Source organism: Marmota flaviventris, chromosome 14, assembly GCF_047511675.1.
Source record: "Marmota flaviventris isolate mMarFla1 chromosome 14, mMarFla1.hap1, whole genome shotgun sequence".
Classification (NCBI taxonomy): Eukaryota; Metazoa; Chordata; class Mammalia; order Rodentia; family Sciuridae; genus Marmota; species Marmota flaviventris.
Window position 1 is genome coordinate 75,795,230 of NC_092511.1, and position 23,304 is coordinate 75,818,533.

General features: G+C 66.5%; 9 non-coding genes across 9 annotated transcripts; all 9 read left to right on the forward strand.

Annotated features, from left to right (window-relative positions):
* Positions 1 to 1,877: 1,877 nt before the first annotated feature.
* LOC139701856 (5S ribosomal RNA) lies at positions 1,878 to 1,996 on the forward strand. Its single transcript, XR_011704455.1, has one exon. It is a non-coding gene; the product is annotated as a 5S ribosomal RNA (ribosomal RNA).
* A 2,398-nt stretch (positions 1,997 to 4,394) lies between these two features.
* On the forward strand, positions 4,395 to 4,513 carry LOC139701857 (5S ribosomal RNA). Its single transcript, XR_011704456.1, has one exon. It is a non-coding gene; the product is annotated as a 5S ribosomal RNA (ribosomal RNA).
* A 2,371-nt stretch (positions 4,514 to 6,884) lies between these two features.
* Positions 6,885 to 7,003, forward strand: LOC139701858 (5S ribosomal RNA). The gene has a single exon (XR_011704457.1). It is a non-coding gene; the product is annotated as a 5S ribosomal RNA (ribosomal RNA).
* Positions 7,004 to 9,369: 2,366 nt separating this feature from the next.
* On the forward strand, positions 9,370 to 9,488 carry LOC139701859 (5S ribosomal RNA). Its single transcript, XR_011704458.1, has one exon. It is a non-coding gene; the product is annotated as a 5S ribosomal RNA (ribosomal RNA).
* Positions 9,489 to 11,878: 2,390 nt separating this feature from the next.
* LOC139701861 (5S ribosomal RNA) lies at positions 11,879 to 11,997 on the forward strand. The gene has a single exon (XR_011704460.1). It is a non-coding gene; the product is annotated as a 5S ribosomal RNA (ribosomal RNA).
* Positions 11,998 to 14,377: 2,380 nt separating this feature from the next.
* Positions 14,378 to 14,496, forward strand: LOC139701862 (5S ribosomal RNA). Its single transcript, XR_011704461.1, has one exon. It is a non-coding gene; the product is annotated as a 5S ribosomal RNA (ribosomal RNA).
* Positions 14,497 to 16,884: 2,388 nt separating this feature from the next.
* On the forward strand, positions 16,885 to 17,003 carry LOC139701863 (5S ribosomal RNA). Its single transcript, XR_011704462.1, has one exon. It is a non-coding gene; the product is annotated as a 5S ribosomal RNA (ribosomal RNA).
* Positions 17,004 to 19,395: 2,392 nt separating this feature from the next.
* LOC139701864 (5S ribosomal RNA) lies at positions 19,396 to 19,514 on the forward strand. The gene has a single exon (XR_011704463.1). It is a non-coding gene; the product is annotated as a 5S ribosomal RNA (ribosomal RNA).
* Positions 19,515 to 21,918: 2,404 nt separating this feature from the next.
* LOC139701865 (5S ribosomal RNA) lies at positions 21,919 to 22,037 on the forward strand. Its single transcript, XR_011704464.1, has one exon. It is a non-coding gene; the product is annotated as a 5S ribosomal RNA (ribosomal RNA).
* Positions 22,038 to 23,304: the final 1,267 nt, after the last annotated feature.

Here is a 23,304-nt window from a genome sequence, read left to right on the forward strand (position 1 = left end):
CTCCGTGAGGGTCCCCCTGAGTCAATCTCTCTCTCTGCCTGTCTCTCCCTTTCACTCTCATCGGAGCAGCAGATGTCTCTGTGGGTCCCTGTTCATCCATCTCTCCTTCTCTCTTGTGCCTCTCTTGGCCTGTGAGGAGGCATCCCTGTCTCCATCTCCCACTCAATCCCTCTCTGGCCTTGACTCTCCTCTCTCTCTCTCTCTCTCTCTCTCTCTCTCTCTCTCACACACACACACACACACACACACACACAGAGACACACACTCACCCCTCTACCCCCCACCCAACCCCAGCCAACTCACTCTGGGCTGCAAGTCACCAGGTCCATGGTAGCCTGGAGACTGGGCAGTCACAGGTTCTCTCATCTCCCATCTAACTTCCCATGGATGTAAGAGTGGATTCACACATCACCCTTGATGTGCGCGCAGGACTTCAGGGTGTGTGCTCAGCAGAGGCTGAGAGAGGGCCGAGGAGGCCACAGGGTCTTAGGAGTCTGCGCTGAGAGCCAAGCAAGAGAGCAGATGGCAAAAGAGGGCAGGCGCTCCTGAAAGAGGAGGAAGCAGCCTTCAGAGCAGGCAAGCGGTTCGGGGCCAGGGGGTTGCCATGGAGGACCAGGTGCCAAGAGGAGTTGAAGCCTGGCCGGTGGGGACAGGGAAGCAGAGGCCCCTTGGTCGCGGTCACCGGTCCACCTGCAGAGGACAGGACAAGACGCAGGGCCTGACGACCCGGTGGGCGCGTGTCCCCGCAACGCAACCACCGCTCCCCTCCCTCCCCCCTCTCCCCCCTGCAATGCTTGCAGGGGAGGGGGCTTTCCGTCTGGTGAGGCCGCCGACTAAGCTCCCACAGGGGTTTGAATCAGGGTGCTTCTTCCACAGGCGGTCCTTTCCTGGACACTGGACAGAGGGGTCTATGCCCTTCCTCAGGGCGGTGCTGTGCACGTGCTGGTCGTTGACTGGTACCAACAAGGCGCAGAGCCCTCCGACCTTGGCATTGGGTCCGAAGGGGGTGACTGCGGTGGCTTTGCAGAGTGGGCCCGAAACTCAGGGCGAGGCACGACCCCAGCGGCGCACTTCTGAGCCTGGCCGGGCGACTGACTGACTGGGAGCCAGCGGGCCGCTGCCCCCGGCCACCCTCTGCCCGGTTTTCCCTGAGTCCCTGAGTGTGTTCCTCCCTCCTGCCCTCCCTGTGCGTGGCTCCACTCGCCAGGCACGCTCAGGGGACGTGTGTGGCCGGCGGCTGGCCATTGCCCAGTCGGACTGCATTTCCGCCTGGGGCGCTGGGCCTGTGTCAGGGTCCCTGGGGTGTCCGAGGGGGGTGCCCGCCTGCCTCTCCGCCCCTGGCTCTCTGGGCTCCGGGCTAGGCTAGGCTAGGTTCGCGCGCGCGGGACACTGAAACGGCCAGGGCTTCTGGGCTTCTCCGCCTGGCGAAAGGCGGGGTGGGCGTGGCGGTGGGGGGCCGGGGGTCCGTGGGGGGGTTGGGGTCGCGGGAGGCCTGGGCCTTGGCGAGGAGCGGCGGAGGAGGCCAGGCCACGCCAGGCCACGCCAGGCCGGGGCGGGGCGGTGCGATCCCTGCGGGCGCTTGGTGGGGCTCGCGGTAGGTGGAGCCAGGTGGAGAGGGGCGGTGTTGGAGGCGGGACTCAGCCAGTCCCAGTCTCCCAGGACCCCTGGGCCGCTGCCCGGTGGAGTCAGGTCGGAGCGGAGCGTGAGAGCCCCCAGCCTTGAGTTGAGTTGGGCTGGGCTGCGCTGTTGTGGGGCGGGCGAGGGAGGCCCCCTGCGACCACCCCCTCCGATTTCCCCCCTCCACCCCCCTCCCGTCCCCTGGACTGAAGGGTGGAACCCGGAGCAGGCTCTTGAGGCGCCCCCGGGCGGCCCTCCCCGTCTACGGCCATACCACCCTGAACGCGCCCGATCTCGTCTGATCTCGGAAGCTAAGCAGGGTCGGGCCTGGTTAGTACTTGGATGGGAGACCGCCTGGGAATACCGGGTGCTGTAGGCTTTTGCGCCCCCTTCCCACACACACTTTTAACTTGCGTGGCCCCGAGAGACAGGCCGTGACCCCCGGGCCCTCGGGCCAGGGCGCAGGCGCAGCCCTGGGCTGCCGGTCGCTGTCCCTTCAGGCCTGCGGCTGGCCTCCCGACGACCAGCGCCCAGCGCCTGCAACAAGGCCCACAGGCCTGGCTCTCCCCAGGGACGCTAGGACACTCACTCCATGAGACCCCGCTGAGCCGAGCCAGGTCCAGGCCACGACCCTCCATGTGCACCCAGACCGACCCCCCCACCCCTCGGCCTGGAGGATGGGGTGTGTGGGGGGGCGACACCCGCCTTCCCCAGAACACGGGGCCCACCCGCGGGGCCCGCTCCCTCACCCGTTCCTGCCACACAAGCAGAACCTTGACACCCAGATCCTGGGAGTGGGAGAGTCCATCGAGCGTCTCTGCCTGGGTCCTTTCTCTTTGCACCACCTCCGCAAGGTCCCTCCTGTGTCTCTACCTCCTTCCCCACCGCCTTCCTCCGTGAGGGTCCCCCTGAGTCAATCTCTCTCTCTGCCTGTCTCTCCCTTTCACTCTCATCGGAGCAGCAGATGTCTCTGTGGGTCCCTGTTCATCCATCTCTCCTTCTCTCTTGTGCCTCTCTTGGCCTGTGAGGAGGCATCCCTGTCTCCATCTCCCACTCAATCCCTCTCTGGCCTTGACTCTCCTCTCTCTCTCTCTCTCTCTCTCTCTCTCTCTCTCTCTCACACACACACACACACACACACACACACACACACAGAGACACACACTCACCCCTCTACCCCCCACCCAACCCCAGCCAACTCACTCTGGGCTGCAAGTCACCAGGTCCATGGTAGCCTGGAGACTGGGCAGTCACAGGTTCTCTCATCTCCCATCTAACTTCCCATGGATGTAAGAGTGGATTCACACATCACCCTTGAAGTGCGCGCAGGACTTCAGGGTGTGTGCTCAGCAGAGGCTGAGAGAGGGCCGAGGAGGCCACAGGGTCTTAGGAGTCTGCGCTGAGAGCCAAGCAAGAGAGCAGATGGCAAAAGAGGGCAGGCGCTCCTGAAAGAGGAGGAAGCAGCCTTCAGAGCAGGCAAGCGGTTCGGGGCCAGGGGGTTGCCATGGAGGACCAGGTGCCAAGAGGAGTTGAAGCCTGGCCGGTGGGGACAGGGAAGCAGAGGCCCCTTGGTCGCGGTCACCGGTCCACCTGCAGAGGACAGGACAAGACGCAGGGCCTGACGACCCGGTGGGCGCGTGTCCCCGCAACGCAACCACCGCTCCCCTCCCTCCCCCCTCTCCCCCCTGCAATGCTTGCAGGGGAGGGGGCTTTCCGTCTGGTGAGGCCGCCGACTAAGCTCCCACAGGGGTTTGAATCAGGGTGCTTCTTCCACAGGCGGTCCTTTCCTGGACACTGGACAGAGGGGTCTATGCCCTTCCTCAGGGCGGTGCTGTGCACGTGCTGGTCGTTGACTGGTACCAACAAGGCGCAGAGCCCTCCGACCTTGGCATTGGGTCCGAAGGGGGTGACTGCGGTGGCTTTGCAGAGTGGGCCCGAAACTCAGGGCGAGGCACGACCCCAGCGGCGCACTTCTGAGCCTGGCCGGGCGACTGACTGACTGGGAGCCAGCGGGCCGCTGCCCCCGGCCACCCTCTGCCCGGTTTTCCCTGAGTCCCTGAGTGTGTTCCTCCCTCCTGCCCTCCCTGTGCGTGGCTCCACTCGCCAGGCACGCTCAGGGGACGTGTGTGGCCGGCGGCTGGCCATTGCCCAGTCGGACTGCATTTCCGCCTGGGGCGCTGGGCCTGTGTCAGGGTCCCTGGGGTGTCCGAGGGGGGTGCCCGCCTGCCTCTCCGCCCCTGGCTCTCTGGGCTCCGGGCTAGGCTAGGCTAGGTTCGCGCGCGCGGGACACTGAAACGGCCAGGGCTTCTGGGCTTCTCCGCCTGGCGAAAGGCGGGGTGGGCGTGGCGGTGGGGGGCCGGGGGTCCGTGGGGGGGTTGGGGTCGCGGGAGGCCTGGGCCTTGGCGAGGAGCGGCGGAGGAGGCCAGGCCACGCCAGGCCACGCCAGGCCGGGGCGGGGCGGGGCGATCCCTGCGGGCGCTTGGTGGGGCTCGCGGTAGGTGGAGCCAGGTGGAGAGGGGCGGTGTTGGAGGCGGGACTCAGCCAGTCCCAGTCTCCCAGGACCCCTGGGCCGCTGCCCGGTGGAGTCAGGTCGGAGCGGAGCGTGAGAGCCCCCAGCCTTGAGTTGAGTTGGGCTGGGCTGCGCTGTTGTGGGGCGGGCGAGGGAGGCCCCCTGCGACCACCCCCTCCGATTTCCCCCCTCCACCCCCCTCCCGTCCCCTGGACTGAAGGGTGGAACCCGGAGCAGGCTCTTGAGGCGCCCCCGGGCGGCCCTCCCCGTCTACGGCCATACCACCCTGAACGCGCCCGATCTCGTCTGATCTCGGAAGCTAAGCAGGGTCGGGCCTGGTTAGTACTTGGATGGGAGACCGCCTGGGAATACCGGGTGCTGTAGGCTTTTGCGCCCCCTTCCCACACACACTTTTAACTTGCGTGGCCCCGAGAGACAGGCCGTGACCCCCGGGCCCTCGGGCCAGGGCGCAGGCGCAGCCCTGGGCTGCCGGTCGCTGTCCCTTCAGGCCTGCGGCTGGCCTCCCGACGACCAGCGCCCAGCGCCTGCAACAAGGCCCACAGGCCTGGCTCTCCCCAGGGACGCTAGGACACTCACTCCATGAGACCCCGCTGAGCCGAGCCAGGTCCAGGCCACGACCCTCCATGTGCACCCAGACCGACCCCCCCACCCCTCGGCCTGGAGGATGGGGTGTGGGGGGGGGCGACACCCGCCTTCCCCAGAACACGGGGCCCACCCGCGGGGCCCGCTCCCTCACCCGTTCCTGCCACACAAGCAGAACCTTGAGACCCAGATCCTGGGAGTGGGAGAGTCCATCGAGCGTCTCTGCCTGGGTCCTTTCTCTTTGCACCACCTCCGCAAGGTCCCTCCTGTGTCTCTACCTCCTTCCCCACCGCCTTCCTCCGTGAGGGTCCCCCTGAGTCAATCTCTCTCTCTGCCTGTCTCTCCCTTTCACTCTCATCGGAGCAGCAGATGTCTCTGTGGGTCCCTGTTCATCCATCTCTCCTTCTCTCTTGTGCCTCTCTTGGCCTGTGAGGAGGCATCCCTGTCTCCATCTCCCACTCAATCCCTCTCTGGCCTTGACTCTCCTCTCTCTCTCTCTCTCTCTCTCTCACACACACACACACACACACACAGAGACACACACTCACCCCTCTACCCCCCACCCAACCCCAGCCAACTCACTCTGGGCTGCAAGTCACCAGGTCCATGGTAGCCTGGAGACTGGGCAGTCACAGGTTCTCTCATCTCCCATCTAACTTCCCATGGATGTAAGAGTGGATTCACACATCACCCTTGAAGTGCGCGCAGGACTTCAGGGTGTGTGCTCAGCAGAGGCTGAGAGAGGGCCGAGGAGGCCACAGGGTCTTAGGAGTCTGCGCTGAGAGCCAAGCAAGAGAGCAGATGGCAAAAGAGGGCAGGCGCTCCTGAAAGAGGAGGAAGCAGCCTTCAGAGCAGGCAAGCGGTTCGGGGCCAGGGGGTTGCCATGGAGGACCAGGTGCCAAGAGGAGTTGAAGCCTGGCCGGTGGGGACAGGGAAGCAGAGGCCCCTTGGTCGCGGTCACCGGTCCACCTGCAGAGGACAGGACAAGACGCAGGGCCTGACGACCCGGTGGGCGCGTGTCCCCGCAACGCAACCACCGCTCCCCTCCCTCCCCCCTCTCCCCCCTGCAATGCTTGCAGGGGAGGGGGCTTTCCGTCTGGTGAGGCCGCCGACTAAGCTCCCACAGGGGTTTGAATCAGGGTGCTTCTTCCACAGGCGGTCCTTTCCTGGACACTGGACAGAGGGGTCTATGCCCTTCCTCAGGGCGGTGCTGTGCACGTGCTGGTCGTTGACTGGTACCAACAAGGCGCAGAGCCCTCCGACCTTGGCATTGGGTCCGAAGGGGGTGACTGCGGTGGCTTTGCAGAGTGGGCCCGAAACTCAGGGCGAGGCACGACCCCAGCGGCGCACTTCTGAGCCTGGCCGGGCGACTGACTGACTGGGAGCCAGCGGGCCGCTGCCCCCGGCCACCCTCTGCCCGGTTTTCCCTGAGTCCCTGAGTGTGTTCCTCCCTCCTGCCCTCCCTGTGCGTGGCTCCACTCGCCAGGCACGCTCAGGGGACGTGTGTGGCCGGCGGCTGGCCATTGCCCAGTCGGACTGCATTTCCGCCTGGGGCGCTGGGCCTGTGTCAGGGTCCCTGGGGTGTCCGAGGGGGGTGTCCGCCTGCCTCTCCGCCCCTGGCTCTCTGGGCTCCGGGCTAGGCTAGGCTAGGTTCGCGCGCGCGGGACACTGAAACGGCCAGGGCTTCTGGGCTTCTCCGCCTGGCGAAAGGCGGGGTGGGCGTGGCGGTGGGGGGCCGGGGGTCCGTGGGGGGTTGGGGTCGCGGGAGGCCTGGGCCTTGGCGAGGAGCGGCGGAGGAGGCCAGGCCACGCCAGGCCACGCCAGGCCGGGGCGGGGCGGTGCGATCCCTGCGGGCGCTTGGTGGGGCTCGCGGTAGGTGGAGCCAGGTGGAGAGGGGCGGTGTTGGAGGCGGGACTCAGCCAGTCCCAGTCTCCCAGGACCCCTGGGCCGCTGCCCGGTGGAGTCAGGTCGGAGCGGAGCGTGAGAGCCCCCAGCCTTGAGTTGAGTTGGGCTGGGCTGCGCTGTTGTGGGGCGGGCGAGGGAGGCCCCCTGCGACCACCCCCTCCGATTTCCCCCCTCCACCCCCCTCCCGTCCCCTGGACTGAAGGGTGGAACCCGGAGCAGGCTCTTGAGGCGCCCCCGGGCGGCCCTCCCCGTCTACGGCCATACCACCCTGAACGCGCCCGATCTCGTCTGATCTCGGAAGCTAAGCAGGGTCGGGCCTGGTTAGTACTTGGATGGGAGACCGCCTGGGAATACCGGGTGCTGTAGGCTTTTGCGCCCCCTTCCCACACACACTTTTAACTTGCGTGGCCCCGAGAGACAGGCCGTGACCCCCGGGCCCTCGGGCCAGGGCGCAGGCGCAGCCCTGGGCTGCCGGTCGCTGTCCCTTCAGGCCTGCGGCTGGCCTCCCGACGACCAGCGCCCAGCGCCTGCAACAAGGCCCACAGGCCTGGCTCTCCCCAGGGACGCTAGGACACTCACTCCATGAGACCCCGCTGAGCCGAGCCAGGTCCAGGCCACGACCCTCCATGTGCACCCAGACCGACCCCCCCACCCCTCGGCCTGGAGGATGGGGTGTGTGGGGGGGCGACACCCGCCTTCCCCAGAACACGGGGCCCACCCGCGGGGCCCGCTCCCTCACCCGTTCCTGCCACACAAGCAGAACCTTGACACCCAGATCCTGGGAGTGGGAGAGTCCATCGAGCGTCTCTGCCTGGGTCCTTTCTCTTTGCACCACCTCCGCAAGGTCCCTCCTGTGTCTCTACCTCCTTCCCCACCGCCTTCCTCCGTGAGGGTCCCCCTGAGTCAATCTCTCTCTCTGCCTGTCTCTCCCTTTCACTCTCATCGGAGCAGCAGATGTCTCTGTGGGTCCCTGTTCATCCATCTCTCCTTCTCTCTTGTGCCTCTCTTGGCCTGTGAGGAGGCATCCCTGTCTCCATCTCCCACTCAATCCCTCTCTGGCCTTGACTCTCCTCTCTCTCTCTCTCTCTCTCTCTCACACACACACACACACAGAGACACACACTCACCCCTCTACCCCCCACCCAACCCCAGCCAACTCACTCTGGGCTGCAAGTCACCAGGTCCATGGTAGCCTGGAGACTGGGCAGTCACAGGTTCTCTCATCTCCCATCTAACTTCCCATGGATGTAAGAGTGGATTCACACATCACCCTTGAAGTGCGCGCAGGACTTCAGGGTGTGTGCTCAGCAGAGGCTGAGAGAGGGCCGAGGAGGCCACAGGGTCTTAGGAGTCTGCGCTGAGAGCCAAGCAAGAGAGCAGATGGCAAAAGAGGGCAGGCGCTCCTGAAAGAGGAGGAAGCAGCCTTCAGAGCAGGCAAGCGGTTCGGGGCCAGGGGGTTGCCATGGAGGACCAGGTGCCAAGAGGAGTTGAAGCCCGGCCGGTGGGGACAGGGAAGCAGAGGCCCCTTGGTCGCGGTCACCGGTCCACCTGCAGAGGACAGGACAAGACGCAGGGCCTGACGACCCGGTGGGCGCGTGTCCCCGCAACGCAACCACCGCTCCCCTCCCTCCCCCCTCTCCCCCCTGCAATGCTTGCAGGGGAGGGGGCTTTCCGTCTGGTGAGGCCGCCGACTAAGCTCCCACAGGGGTTTGAATCAGGGTGCTTCTTCCACAGGCGGTCCTTTCCTGGACACTGGACAGAGGGGTCTATGCCCTTCCTCAGGGCGGTGCTGTGCACGTGCTGGTCGTTGACTGGTACCAACAAGGCGCAGAGCCCTCCGACCTTGGCATTGGGTCCGAAGGGGGTGACTGCGGTGGCTTTGCAGAGTGGGCCCGAAACTCAGGGCGAGGCACGACCCCAGCGGCGCACTTCTGAGCCTGGCCGGGCGACTGACTGACTGGGAGCCAGCGGGCCGCTGCCCCCGGCCACCCTCTGCCCGGTTTTCCCTGAGTCCCTGAGTGTGTTCCTCCCTCCTGCCCTCCCTGTGCGTGGCTCCACTCGCCAGGCACGCTCAGGGGACGTGTGTGGCCGGCGGCTGGCCATTGCCCAGTCGGACTGCATTTCCGCCTGGGGCGCTGGGCCTGTGTCAGGGTCCCTGGGGTGTCCGAGGGGGGTGCCCGCCTGCCTCTCCGCCCCTGGCTCTCTGGGCTCCGGGCTAGGCTAGGCTAGGTTCGCGCGCGCGGGACACTGAAACGGCCAGGGCTTCTGGGCTTCTCCGCCTGGCGAAAGGCGGGGTGGGCGTGGCGGTGGGGGGCCGGGGGTCCGTGGGGGGGTTGGGGTCGCGGGAGGCCTGGGCCTTGGCGAGGAGCGGCGGAGGAGGCCAGGCCACGCCAGGCCACGCCAGGCCGGGGCGGGGCGGTGCGATCCCTGCGGGCGCTTGGTGGGGCTCGCGGTAGGTGGAGCCAGGTGGAGAGGGGCGGTGTTGGAGGCGGGACTCAGCCAGTCCCAGTCTCCCAGGACCCCTGGGCCGCTGCCCGGTGGAGTCAGGTCGGAGCGGAGCGTGAGAGCCCCCAGCCTTGAGTTGAGTTGGGCTGGGCTGCGCTGTTGTGGGGCGGGCGAGGGAGGCCCCCTGCGACCACCCCCTCCGATTTCCCCCCTCCACCCCCCTCCCGTCCCCTGGACTGAAGGGTGGAACCCGGAGCAGGCTCTTGAGGCGCCCCCGGGCGGCCCTCCCCGTCTACGGCCATACCACCCTGAACGCGCCCGATCTCGTCTGATCTCGGAAGCTAAGCAGGGTCGGGCCTGGTTAGTACTTGGATGGGAGACCGCCTGGGAATACCGGGTGCTGTAGGCTTTTGCGCCCCCTTCCCACACACACTTTTAACTTGCGTGGCCCCGAGAGACAGGCCGTGACCCCCGGGCCCTCGGGCCAGGGCGCAGGCGCAGCCCTGGGCTGCCGGTCGCTGTCCCTTCAGGCCTGCGGCTGGCCTCCCGACGACCAGCGCCCAGCGCCTGCAACAAGGCCCACAGGCCTGGCTCTCCCCAGGGACGCTAGGACACTCACTCCATGAGACCCCGCTGAGCCGAGCCAGGTCCAGGCCACGACCCTCCATGTGCACCCAGACCGACCCCCCCACCCCTCGGCCTGGAGGATGGGGTGTGTGGGGGGGCGACACCCGCCTTCCCCAGAACACGGGGCCCACCCGCGGGGCCCGCTCCCTCACCCGTTCCTGCCACACAAGCAGAACCTTGACACCCAGATCCTGGGAGTGGGAGAGTCCATCGAGCGTCTCTGCCTGGGTCCTTTCTCTTTGCACCACCTCCGCAAGGTCCCTCCTGTGTCTCTACCTCCTTCCCCACCGCCTTCCTCCGTGAGGGTCCCCCTGAGTCAATCTCTCTCTCTGCCTGTCTCTCCCTTTCACTCTCATCGGAGCAGCAGATGTCTCTGTGGGTCCCTGTTCATCCATCTCTCCTTCTCTCTTGTGCCTCTCTTGGCCTGTGAGGAGGCATCCCTGTCTCCATCTCCCACTCAATCCCTCTCTGGCCTTGACTCTCCTCTCTCTCTCTCTCTCTCTCTCTCTCTCTCTCTCTCACACACACACACACACACACACACACACAGAGACACACACTCACCCCTCTACCCCCCACCCAACCCCAGCCAACTCACTCTGGGCTGCAAGTCACCAGGTCCATGGTAGCCTGGAGACTGGGCAGTCACAGGTTCTCTCATCTCCCATCTAACTTCCCATGGATGTAAGAGTGGATTCACACATCACCCTTGAAGTGCGCGCAGGACTTCAGGGTGTGTGCTCAGCAGAGGCTGAGAGAGGGCCGAGGAGGCCACAGGGTCTTAGGAGTCTGCGCTGAGAGCCAAGCAAGAGAGCAGATGGCAAAAGAGGGCAGGCGCTCCTGAAAGAGGAGGAAGCAGCCTTCAGAGCAGGCAAGCGGTTCGGGGCCAGGGGGTTGCCATGGAGGACCAGGTGCCAAGAGGAGTTGAAGCCTGGCCGGTGGGGACAGGGAAGCAGAGGCCCCTTGGTCGCGGTCACCGGTCCACCTGCAGAGGACAGGACAAGACGCAGGGCCTGACGACCCGGTGGGCGCGTGTCCCCGCAACGCAACCACCGCTCCCCTCCCTCCCCCCTCTCCCCCCTGCAATGCTTGCAGGGGAGGGGGCTTTCCGTCTGGTGAGGCCGCCGACTAAGCTCCCACAGGGGTTTGAATCAGGGTGCTTCTTCCACAGGCGGTCCTTTCCTGGACACTGGACAGAGGGGTCTATGCCCTTCCTCAGGGCGGTGCTGTGCACGTGCTGGTCGTTGACTGGTACCAACAAGGCGCAGAGCCCTCCGACCTTGGCATTGGGTCCGAAGGGGGTGACTGCGGTGGCTTTGCAGAGTGGGCCCGAAACTCAGGGCGAGGCACGACCCCAGCGGCGCACTTCTGAGCCTGGCCGGGCGACTGACTGACTGGGAGCCAGCGGGCCGCTGCCCCCGGCCACCCTCTGCCCGGTTTTCCCTGAGTCCCTGAGTGTGTTCCTCCCTCCTGCCCTCCATGTGCGTGGCTCCACTCGCCAGGCACGCTCAGGGGACGTGTGTGGCCGGCGGCTGGCCATTGCCCAGTCGGACTGCATTTCCGCCTGGGGCGCTGGGCCTGTGTCAGGGTCCCTGGGGTGTCCGAGGGGGGTGCCCGCCTGCCTCTCCGCCCCTGGCTCTCTGGGCTCCGGGCTAGGCTAGGCTAGGTTCGCGCGCGCGGGACACTGAAACGGCCAGGGCTTCTGGGCTTCTCCGCCTGGCGAAAGGCGGGGTGGGCGTGGCGGTGGGGGGCCGGGGGTCCGTGGGGGGGTTGGGGTCGCGGGAGGCCTGGGCCTTGGCGAGGAGCGGCGGAGGAGGCCAGGCCACGCCAGGCCACGCCAGGCCGGGGCGGGGCGGTGCGATCCCTGCGGGCGCTTGGTGGGGCTCGCGGTAGGTGGAGCCAGGTGGAGAGGGGCGGTGTTGGAGGCGGGACTCAGCCAGTCCCAGTCTCCCAGGACCCCTGGGCCGCTGCCCGGTGGAGTCAGGTCAGAGCGGAGCGTGAGAGCCCCCAGCCTTGAGTTGAGTTGGGCTGGGCTGCGCTGTTGTGGGGCGGGCGAGGGAGGCCCCCTGCGACCACCCCCTCCGATTTCCCCCCTCCACCCCCCTCCCGTCCCCTGGACTGAAGGGTGGAACCCGGAGCAGGCTCTTGAGGCGCCCCCGGGCGGCCCTCCCCGTCTACGGCCATACCACCCTGAACGCGCCCGATCTCGTCTGATCTCGGAAGCTAAGCAGGGTCGGGCCTGGTTAGTACTTGGATGGGAGACCGCCTGGGAATACCGGGTGCTGTAGGCTTTTGCGCCCCCTTCCCACACACACTTTTAACTTGCGTGGCCCCGAGAGACAGGCCGTGACCCCCGGGCCCTCGGGCCAGGGCGCAGGCGCAGCCCTGGGCTGCCGGTCGCTGTCCCTTCAGGCCTGCGGCTGGCCTCCCGACGACCAGCGCCCAGCGCCTGCAACAAGGCCCACAGGCCTGGCTCTCCCCAGGGACGCTAGGACACTCACTCCATGAGACCCCGCTGAGCCGAGCCAGGTCCAGGCCACGACCCTCCATGTGCACCCAGACCGACCCCCCCACCCCTCGGCCTGGAGGATGGGGTGTGTGGGGGGGCGACACCCGCCTTCCCCAGAACACGGGGCCCACCCGCGGGGCCCGCTCCCTCACCCGTTCCTGCCACACAAGCAGAACCTTGACACCCAGATCCTGGGAGTGGGAGAGTCCATCGAGCGTCTCTGCCTGGGTCCTTTCTCTTTGCACCACCTCCGCAAGGTCCCTCCTGTGTCTCTACCTCCTTCCCCACCGCCTTCCTCCGTGAGGGTCCCCCTGAGTCAATCTCTCTCTCTGCCTGTCTCTCCCTTTCACTCTCATCGGAGCAGCAGATGTCTCTGTGGGTCCCTGTTCATCCATCTCTCCTTCTCTCTTGTGCCTCTCTTGGCCTGTGAGGAGGCATCCCTGTCTCCATCTCCCACTCAATCCCTCTCTGGCCTTGACTCTCCTCTCTCTCTCTCTCTCTCTCTCTCTCTCACACACACACACACACACACACACACAGAGACACACACTCACCCCTCTACCCCCCACCCAACCCCAGCCAACTCACTCTGGGCTGCAAGTCACCAGGTCCATGGTAGCCTGGAGACTGGGCAGTCACAGGTTCTCTCATCTCCCATCTAACTTCCCATGGATGTAAGAGTGGATTCACACATCACCCTTGAAGTGCGCGCAGGACTTCAGGGTGTGTGCTCAGCAGAGGCTGAGAGAGGGCCGAGGAGGCCACAGGGTCTTAGGAGTCTGCGCTGAGAGCCAAGCAAGAGAGCAGATGGCAAAAGAGGGCAGGCGCTCCTGAAAGAGGAGGAAGCAGCCTTCAGAGCAGGCAAGCGGTTCGGGGCCAGGGGGTTGCCATGGAGGACCAGGTGCCAAGAGGAGTTGAAGCCCGGCCGGTGGGGACAGGGAAGCAGAGGCCCCTTGGTCGCGGTCACCGGTCCACCTGCAGAGGACAGGACAAGACGCAGGGCCTGACGACCCGGTGGGCGCGTGTCCCCGCAACGCAACCACCGCTCCCCTCCCTCCCCCCTCTCCCCCCTGCAATGCTTGCAGGGGAGGGGGCTTTCCGTCTGGTGAGGCCGCCGACTAAGCTCCCACAGGGGTTTGAATCAGGGTGCTTCTTCCACAGGCGGTCCTTTCCTGGACACTGGACAGAGGGGTCTATGCCCTTCCTCAGGGCGGTGCTGTGCACGTGCTGGTCGTTGACTGGTACCAACAAGGCGCAGAGCCCTCCGACCTTGGCATTGGGTCCGAAGGGGGTGACTGCGGTGGCTTTGCAGAGTGGGCCCGAAACTCAGGGCGAGGCACGACCCCAGCGGCGCACTTCTGAGCCTGGCCGGGCGACTGACTGACTGGGAGCCAGCGGGCCGCTGCCCCCGGCCACCCTCTGCCCGGTTTTCCCTGAGTCCCTGAGTGTGTTCCTCCCTCCTGCCCTCCCTGTGCGTGGCTCCACTCGCCAGGCACGCTCAGGGGACGTGTGTGGCCGGCGGCTGGCCATTGCCCAGTCAGACTGCATTTCCGCCTGGGGCGCTGGGCCTGTGTCAGGGTCCCTGGGGTGTCCGAGGGGGGTGCCCGCCTGCCTCTCCGCCCCTGGCTCTCTGGGCTCCGGGCTAGGCTAGGCTAGGTTCGCGCGCGCGGGACACTGAAACGGCCAGGGCTTCTGGGCTTCTCCGCCTGGCGAAAGGCGGGGTGGGCGTGGCGGTGGGGGGCCGGGGGTCCGTGGGGGGGTTGGGGTCGCGGGAGGCCTGGGCCTTGGCGAGGAGCGGCGGAGGAGGCCAGGCCACGCCAGGCCACGCCAGGCCGGGGCGGGGCGGTGCGATCCCTGCGGGCGCTTGGTGGGGCTCGCGGTAGGTGGAGCCAGGTGGAGAGGGGCGGTGTTGGAGGCGGGACTCAGCCAGTCCCAGTCTCCCAGGACCCCTGGGCCGCTGCCCGGTGGAGTCAGGTCGGAGCGGAGCGTGAGAGCCCCCAGCCTTGAGTTGAGTTGGGCTGGGCTGCGCTGTTGTGGGGCGGGCGAGGGAGGCCCCCTGCGACCACCCCCTCCGATTTCCCCCCTCCACCCCCCTCCCGTCCCCTGGACTGAAGGGTGGAACCCGGAGCAGGCTCTTGAGGCGCCCCCGGGCGGCCCTCCCCGTCTACGGCCATACCACCCTGAACGCGCCCGATCTCGTCTGATCTCGGAAGCTAAGCAGGGTCGGGCCTGGTTAGTACTTGGATGGGAGACCGCCTGGGAATACCGGGTGCTGTAGGCTTTTGCGCCCCCTTCCCACACACACTTTTAACTTGCGTGGCCCCGAGAGACAGGCCGTGACCCCCGGGCCCTCGGGCCAGGGCGCAGGCGCAGCCCTGGGCTGCCGGTCGCTGTCCCTTCAGGCCTGCGGCTGGCCTCCCGACGACCAGCGCCCAGCGCCTGCAACAAGGCCCACAGGCCTGGCTCTCCCCAGGGACGCTAGGACACTCACTCCATGAGACCCCGCTGAGCCGAGCCAGGTCCAGGCCACGACCCTCCATGTGCACCCAGACCGACCCCCCCACCCCTCGGCCTGGAGGATGGGGTGTGTGGGGGGGCGACACCCGCCTTCCCCAGAACACGGGGCCCACCCGCGGGGCCCGCTCCCTCACCCGTTCCTGCCACACAAGCAGAACCTTGACACCCAGATCCTGGGAGTGGGAGAGTCCATCGAGCGTCTCTGCCTGGGTCCTTTCTCTTTGCACCACCTCCGCAAGGTCCCTCCTGTGTCTCTACCTCCTTCCCCACCGCCTTCCTCCGTGAGGGTCCCCCTGAGTCAATCTCTCTCTCTGCCTGTCTCTCCCTTTCACTCTCATCGGAGCAGCAGATGTCTCTGTGGGTCCCTGTTCATCCATCTCTCCTTCTCTCTTGTGCCTCTCTTGGCCTGTGAGGAGGCATCCCTGTCTCCATCTCCCACTCAATCCCTCTCTGGCCTTGACTCTCCTCTCTCTCTCTCTCTCTCTCTCTCTCTCTCTCTCTCTCACACACACACACACACACACACACAGAAACACACACTCACCCCTCTACCCCCCACCCAACCCCAGCCAACTCACTCTGGGCTGCAAGTCACCAGGTCCATGGTAGCCTGGAGACTGGGCAGTCACAGGTTCTCTCATCTCCCATCTAACTTCCCATGGATGTAAGAGTGGATTCACACATCACCCTTGAAGTGCGCGCAGGACTTCAGGGTGTGTGCTCAGCAGAGGCTGAGAGAGGGCCGAGGAGGCCACAGGGTCTTAGGAGTCTGCGCTGAGAGCCAAGCAAGAGAGCAGATGGCAAAAGAGGGCAGGCGCTCCTGAAAGAGGAGGAAGCAGCCTTCAGAGCAGGCAAGCGGTTCGGGGCCAGGGGGTTGCCATGGAGGACCAGGTGCCAAGAGGAGTTGAAGCCTGGCCGGTGGGGACAGGGAAGCAGAGGCCCCTTGGTCGCGGTCACCGGTCCACCTGCAGAGGACAGGACAAGACGCAGGGCCTGACGACCCGGTGGGCGCGTGTCCCCGCAACGCAACCACCGCTCCCCTCCCTCCCCCCTCTCCCCCCTGCAATGCTTGCAGGGGAGGGGGCTTTCCGTCTGGTGAGGCCGCCGACTAAGCTCCCACAGGGGTTTGAATCAGGGTGCTTCTTCCACAGGCGGTCCTTTCCTGGACACTGGACAGAGGGGTCTATGCCCTTCCTCAGGGCGGTGCTGTGCACGTGCTGGTCGTTGACTGGTACCAACAAGGCGCAGAGCCCTCCGACCTTGGCATTGGGTCCGAAGGGGGTGACTGCGGTGGCTTTGCAGAGTGGGCCCGAAACTCAGGGCGAGGCACGACCCCAGCGGCGCACTTCTGAGCCTGGCCGGGCGACTGACTGACTGGGAGCCAGCGGGCCGCTGCCCCCGGCCACCCTCTGCCCGGTTTTCCCTGAGTCCCTGAGTGTGTTCCTCCCTCCTGCCCTCCCTGTGCGTGGCTCCACTCGCCAGGCACGCTCAGGGGACGTGTGTGGCCGGCGGCTGGCCATTGCCCAGTCGGACTGCATTTCCGCCTGGGGCGCTGGGCCTGTGTCAGGGTCCCTGGGGTGTCCGAGGGGGGTGCCCGCCTGCCTCTCCGCCCCTGGCTCTCTGGGCTCCGGGCTAGGCTAGGCTAGGTTCGCGCGCGCGGGACACTGAAACGGCCAGGGCTTCTGGGCTTCTCCGCCTGGCGAAAGGCGGGGTGGGCGTGGCGGTGGGGGGCCGGGGGTCCGTGGGGGGGTTGGGGTCGCGGGAGGCCTGGGCCTTGGCGAGGAGCGGCGGAGGAGGCCAGGCCACGCCAGGCCACGCCAGGCCGGGGCGGGGCGGGGCGATCCCTGCGGGCGCTTGGTGGGGCTCGCGGTAGGTGGAGCCAGGTGGAGAGGGGCGGTGTTGGAGGCGGGACTCAGCCAGTCCCAGTCTCCCAGGACCCCTGGGCCGCTGCCCGGTGGAGTCAGGTCGGAGCGGAGCGTGAGAGCCCCCAGCCTTGAGTTGAGTTGGGCTGGGCTGCGCTGTTGTGGGGCGGGCGAGGGAGGCCCCCTGCGACCACCCCCTCCGATTTCCCCCCTCCACCCCCCTCCCGTCCCCTGGACTGAAGGGTGGAACCCGGAGCAGGCTCTTGAGGCGCCCCCGGGCGGCCCTCCCCGTCTACGGCCATACCACCCTGAACGCGCCCGATCTCGTCTGATCTCGGAAGCTAAGCAGGGTCGGGCCTGGTTAGTACTTGGATGGGAGACCGCCTGGGAATACCGGGTGCTGTAGGCTTTTGCGCCCCCTTCCCACACACACTTTTAACTTGCGTGGCCCCGAGAGACAGGCCGTGACCCCCGGGCCCTCGGGCCAGGGCGCAGGCGCAGCCCTGGGCTGCCGGTCGCTGTCCCTTCAGGCCTGCGGCTGGCCTCCCGACGACCAGCGCCCAGCGCCTGCAACAAGGCCCACAGGCCTGGCTCTCCCCAGGGACGCTAGGACACTCACTCCATGAGACCCCGCTGAGCCGAGCCAGGTCCAGGCCACGACCCTCCATGTGCACCCAGACCGACCCCCCCACCCCTCGGCCTGGAGGATGGGGTGTGTGGGGGGGCGACACCCGCCTTCCCCAGAACACGGGGCCCACCCGCGGGGCCCGCTCCCTCACCCGTTCCTGCCACACAAGCAGAACCTTGACACACAGATCCTGGGAGTGGGAGAGTCCATCGAGCGTCTCTGCCTGGGTCCTTTCTCTTTGCACCACCTCCGCAAGGTCCCTCCTGTGTCTCTACCTCCTTCCCCACCGCCTTCCTCCGTGAGGGTCCCCCTGAGTCAATCTCTCTCTCTGCCTGTCTCTCCCTTTCACTCTCATCGGAGCAGCAGATGTCTCTGTGGGTCCCTGTTCATCCATCTCTCCTTCTCTCTTGTGCCTCTCTTGGCCTGTGAGGAGGCATCCCTGTCTCCATCTCCCACTCAATCCCTCTCTGGCCTTGACTCTCCTCTCTCTCTCTCTCTCTCTCTCTCTCTCTCTCTCTCTCTCTCACACACACACACACACACACACACAGAGACACACACTCACCCCTCTACCCCCCACCCAACCCCAGCCAACTCACTCTGGGCTGCAAGTCACCAGGTCCATGGTAGCCTGGAGACTGGGCAGTCACAGGTTCTCTCATCTCCCATCTAACTTCCCATGGATGTAAGAGTGGATTCACACATCACCCTTGAAGTGCGCGCAGGACTTCAGGGTGTGTGCTCAGCAGAGGCTGAGAGAGGGCCGAGGAGGCCACAGGGTCTTAGGAGTCTGCGCTGAGAGCCAAGCAAGAGAGCAGATGGCAAAAGAGGGCAGGCGCTCCTGAAAGAGGAGGAAGCAGCCTTCAGAGCAGGCAAGCGGTTCGGGGCCAGGGGGTTGCCATGGAGGACCAGGTGCCAAGAGGAGTTGAAGCCTGGCCGGTGGGGACAGGGAAGCAGAGGCCCCTTGGTCGCGGTCACCGGTCCACCTGCAGAGGACAGGACAAGACGCAGGGCCTGACGACCCGGTGGGCGCGTGTCCCCGCAACGCAACCACCGCTCCCCTCCCTCCCCCCTCTCCCCCCTGCAATGCTTGCAGGGGAGGGGGCTTTCCGTCTGGTGAGGCCGCCGACTAAGCTCCCACAGGGGTTTGAATCAGGGTGCTTCTTCCACAGGCGGTCCTTTCCTGGACACTGGACAGAGGGGTCTATGCCCTTCCTCAGGGCGGTGCTGTGCACGTGCTGGTCGTTGACTGGTACCAACAAGGCGCAGAGCCCTCCGACCTTGGCATTGGGTCCGAAGGGGGTGACTGCGGTGGCTTTGCAGAGTGGGCCCGAAACTCAGGGCGAGGCACGACCCCAGCGGCGCACTTCTGAGCCTGGCCGGGCGACTGACTGACTGGGAGCCAGCGGGCCGCTGCCCCCGGCCACCCTCTGCCCGGTTTTCCCTGAGTCCCTGAGTGTGTTCCTCCCTCCTGCCCTCCCTGTGCGTGGCTCCACTCGCCAGGCACGCTCAGGGGACGTGTGTGGCCGGCGGCTGGCCATTGCCCAGTCGGACTGCATTTCCGCCTGGGGCGCTGGGCCTGTGTCAGGGTCCCTGGGGTGTCCGAGGGGGGTGCCCGCCTGCCTCTCCGCCCCTGGCTCTCTGGGCTCCGGGCTAGGCTAGGCTAGGTTCGCGCGCGCGGGACACTGAAACGGCCAGGGCTTCTGGGCTTCTCCGCCTGGCGAAAGGCGGGGTGGGCGTGGCGGTGGGGGGCCGGGGGTCCGTGGGGGGGTTGGGGTCGCGGGAGGCCTGGGCCTTGGCGAGGAGCGGCGGAGGAGGCCAGGCCACGCCAGGCCACGCCAGGCCGGGGCGGGGCGGGGCGATCCCTGCGGGCGCTTGGTGGGGCTCGCGGTAGGTGGAGCCAGGTGGAGAGGGGCGGTGTTGGAGGCGGGACTCAGCCAGTCCCAGTCTCCCAGGACCCCTGGGCCGCTGCCCGGTGGAGTCAGGTCGGAGCGGAGCGTGAGAGCCCCCAGCCTTGAGTTGAGTTGGGCTGGGCTGCGCTGTTGTGGGGCGGGCGAGGGAGGCCCCCTGCGACCACCCCCTCCGATTTCCCCCCTCCACCCCCCTCCCGTCCCCTGGACTGAAGGGTGGAACCCGGAGCAGGCTCTTGAGGCGCCCCCGGGCGGCCCTCCCCGTCTACGGCCATACCACCCTGAACGCGCCCGATCTCGTCTGATCTCGGAAGCTAAGCAGGGTCGGGCCTGGTTAGTACTTGGATGGGAGACCGCCTGGGAATACCGGGTGCTGTAGGCTTTTGCGCCCCCTTCCCACACACACTTTTAACTTGCGTGGCCCCGAGAGACAGGCCGTGACCCCCGGGCCCTCGGGCCAGGGCGCAGGCGCAGCCCTGGGCTGCCGGTCGCTGTCCCTTCAGGCCTGCGGCTGGCCTCCCGACGACCAGCGCCCAGCGCCTGCAACAAGGCCCACAGGCCTGGCTCTCCCCAGGGACGCTAGGACACTCACTCCATGAGACCCCGCTGAGCCGAGCCAGGTCCAGGCCACGACCCTCCATGTGCACCCAGACCGACCCCCCCACCCCTCGGCCTGGAGGATGGGGTGTGTGGGGGGGCGACACCCGCCTTCCCCAGAACACGGGGCCCACCCGCGGGGCCCGCTCCCTCACCCGTTCCTGCCACACAAGCAGAACCTTGACACCCAGATCCTGGGAGTGGGAGAGTCCATCGAGCGTCTCTGCCTGGGTCCTTTCTCTTTGCACCACCTCCGCAAGGTCCCTCCTGTGTCTCTACCTCCTTCCCCACCGCCTTCCTCCGTGAGGGTCCCCCTGAGTCAATCTCTCTCTCTGCCTGTCTCTCCCTTTCACTCTCATCGGAGCAGCAGATGTCTCTGTGGGTCCCTGTTCATCCATCTCTCCTTCTCTCTTGTGCCTCTCTTGGCCTGTGAGGAGGCATCCCTGTCTCCATCTCCCACTCAATCCCTCTCTGGCCTTGACTCTCCTCTCTCTCTCTCTCTCTCTCTCTCTCTCTCTCTCTCTCTCTCTCACACACACACACACACACACACACACACACACACAGAGACACACACTCACCCCTCTACCCCCCACCCAACCCCAGCCAACTCACTCTGGGCTGCAAGTCACCAGGTCCATGGTAGCCTGGAGACTGGGCAGTCACAGGTTCTCTCATCTCCCATCTAACTTCCCATGGATGTAAGAGTGGATTCACACATCACCCTTGAAGTGCGCGCAGGACTTCAGGGTGTGTGCTCAGCAGAGGCTGAGAGAGGGCCGAGGAGGCCACAGGGTCTTAGGAGTCTGCGCTGAGAGCCAAGCAAGAGAGCAGATGGCAAAAGAGGGCAGGCGCTCCTGAAAGAGGAGGAAGCAGCCTTCAGAGCAGGCAAGCGGTTCGGGGCCAGGGGGTTGCCATGGAGGACCAGGTGCCAAGAGGAGTTGAAGCCCGGCCGGTGGGGACAGGGAAGCAGAGGCCCCTTGGTCGCGGTCACCGGTCCACCTGCAGAGGACAGGACAAGACGCAGGGCCTGACGACCCGGTGGGCGCGTGTCCCCGCAACGCAACCACCGCTCCCCTCCCTCCCCCCTCTCCCCCCTGCAATGCTTGCAGGGGAGGGGGCTTTCCGTCTGGTGAGGCCGCCGACTAAGCTCCCACAGGGGTTTGAATCAGGGTGCTTCTTCCACAGGCGGTCCTTTCCTGGACACTGGACAGAGGGGTCTATGCCCTTCCTCAGGGCGGTGCTGTGCACGTGCTGGTCGTTGACTGGTACCAACAAGGCGCAGAGCCCTCCGACCTTGGCATTGGGTCCGAAGGGGGTGACTGCGGTGGCTTTGCAGAGTGGGCCCGAAACTCAGGGCGAGGCACGACCCCAGCGGCGCACTTCTGAGCCTGGCCGGGCGACTGACTGACTGGGAGCCAGCGGGCCGCTGCCCCCGGCCACCCTCTGCCCGGTTTTCCCTGAGTCCCTGAGTGTGTTCCTCCCTCCTGCCCTCCCTGTGCGTGGCTCCACTCGCCAGGCACGCTCAGGGGACGTGTGTGGCCGGCGGCTGGCCATTGCCCAGTCGGACTGCATTTCCGCCTGGGGCGCTGGGCCTGTGTCAGGGTCCCTGGGGTGTCCGAGGGGGGTGCCCGCCTGCCTCTCCGCCCCTGGCTCTCTGGGCTCCGGGCTAGGCTAGGCTAGGTTCGCGCGCGCGGGACACTGAAACGGCCAGGGCTTCTGGGCTTCTCCGCCTGGCGAAAGGCGGGGTGGGCGTGGCGGTGGGGGGCCGGGGGTCCGTGGGGGGGTTGGGGTCGCGGGAGGCCTGGGCCTTGGCGAGGAGCGGCGGAGGAGGCCAGGCCACGCCAGGCCACGCCAGGCCGGGGCGGGGCGGGGCGATCCCTGCGGGCGCTTGGTGGGGCTCGCGGTAGGTGGAGCCAGGTGGAGAGGGGCGGTGTTGGAGGCGGGACTCAGCCAGTCCCAGTCTCCCAGGACCCCTGGGCCGCTGCCCGGTGGAGTCAGGTCGGAGCGGAGCGTGAGAGCCCCCAGCCTTGAGTTGAGTTGGGCTGGGCTGCGCTGTTGTGGGGCGGGCGAGGGAGGCCCCCTGCGACCACCCCCTCCGATTTCCCCCCTCCACCCCCCTCCCGTCCCCTGGACTGAAGGGTGGAACCCGGAGCAGGCTCTTGAGGCGCCCCCGGGCGGCCCTCCCCGTCTACGGCCATACCACCCTGAACGCGCCCGATCTCGTCTGATCTCGGAAGCTAAGCAGGGTCGGGCCTGGTTAGTACTTGGATGGGAGACCGCCTGGGAATACCGGGTGCTGTAGGCTTTTGCGCCCCCTTCCCACACACACTTTTAACTTGCGTGGCCCCGAGAGACAGGCCGTGACCCCCGGGCCCTCGGGCCAGGGCGCAGGCGCAGCCCTGGGCTGCCGGTCGCTGTCCCTTCAGGCCTGCGGCTGGCCTCCCGACGACCAGCGCCCAGCGCCTGCAACAAGGCCCACAGGCCTGGCTCTCCCCAGGGACGCTAGGACACTCACTCCATGAGACCCCGCTGAGCCGAGCCAGGTCCAGGCCACGACCCTCCATGTGCACCCAGACCGACCCCCCCACCCCTCGGCCTGGAGGATGGGGTGTGTGGGGGGGCGACACCCGCCTTCCCCAGAACACGGGGCCCACCCGCGGGGCCCGCTCCCTCACCCGTTCCTGCCACACAAGCAGAACCTTGACACCCAGATCCTGGGAGTGGGAGAGTCCATCGAGCGTCTCTGCCTGGGTCCTTTCTCTTTGCACCACCTCCGCAAGGTCCCTCCTGTGTCTCTACCTCCTTCCCCACCGCCTTCCTCCGTGAGGGTCCCCCTGAGTCAATCTCTCTCTCTGCCTGTCTCTCGCTTTCACTCTCATCGGAGCAGCAGATGTCTCTGTGGGTCCCTGTTCATCCATCTCTCCTTCTCTCTTGTGCCTCTCTTGGCCTGTGAGGAGGCATCCCTGTCTCCATCTCCCACTCAATCCCTCTCTGGCCTTGACTCTCCTCTCTCTCTCTCTCTCTCTCTCTCTCTCACACACACACACACACAGAGACACACACTCACCCCTCTACCCCCCACCCAACCCCAGCCAACTCACTCTGGGCTGCAAGTCACCAGGTCCATGGTAGCCTGGAGACTGGGCAGTCACAGGTTCTCTCATCTCCCATCTAACTTCCCATGGATGTAAGAGTGGATTCACACATCACCCTTGAAGTGCGCGCAGGACTTCAGGGTGTGTGCTCAGCAGAGGCTGAGAGAGGGCCGAGGAGGCCACAGGGTCTTAGGAGTCTGCGCTGAGAGCCAAGCAAGAGAGCAGATGGCAAAAGAGGGCAGGCGCTCCTGAAAGAGGAGGAAGCAGCCTTCAGAGCAGGCAAGCGGTTCGGGGCCAGGGGGTTGCCATGGAGGACCAGGTGCCAAGAGGAGTTGAAGCCCGGCCGGTGGGGACAGGGAAGCAGAGGCCCCTTGGTCGCGGTCACCGGTCCACCTGCAGAGGACAGGACAAGACGCAGGGCCTGACGACCCGGTGGGCGCGTGTCCCCGCAACGCAACCACCGCTCCCCTCCCTCCC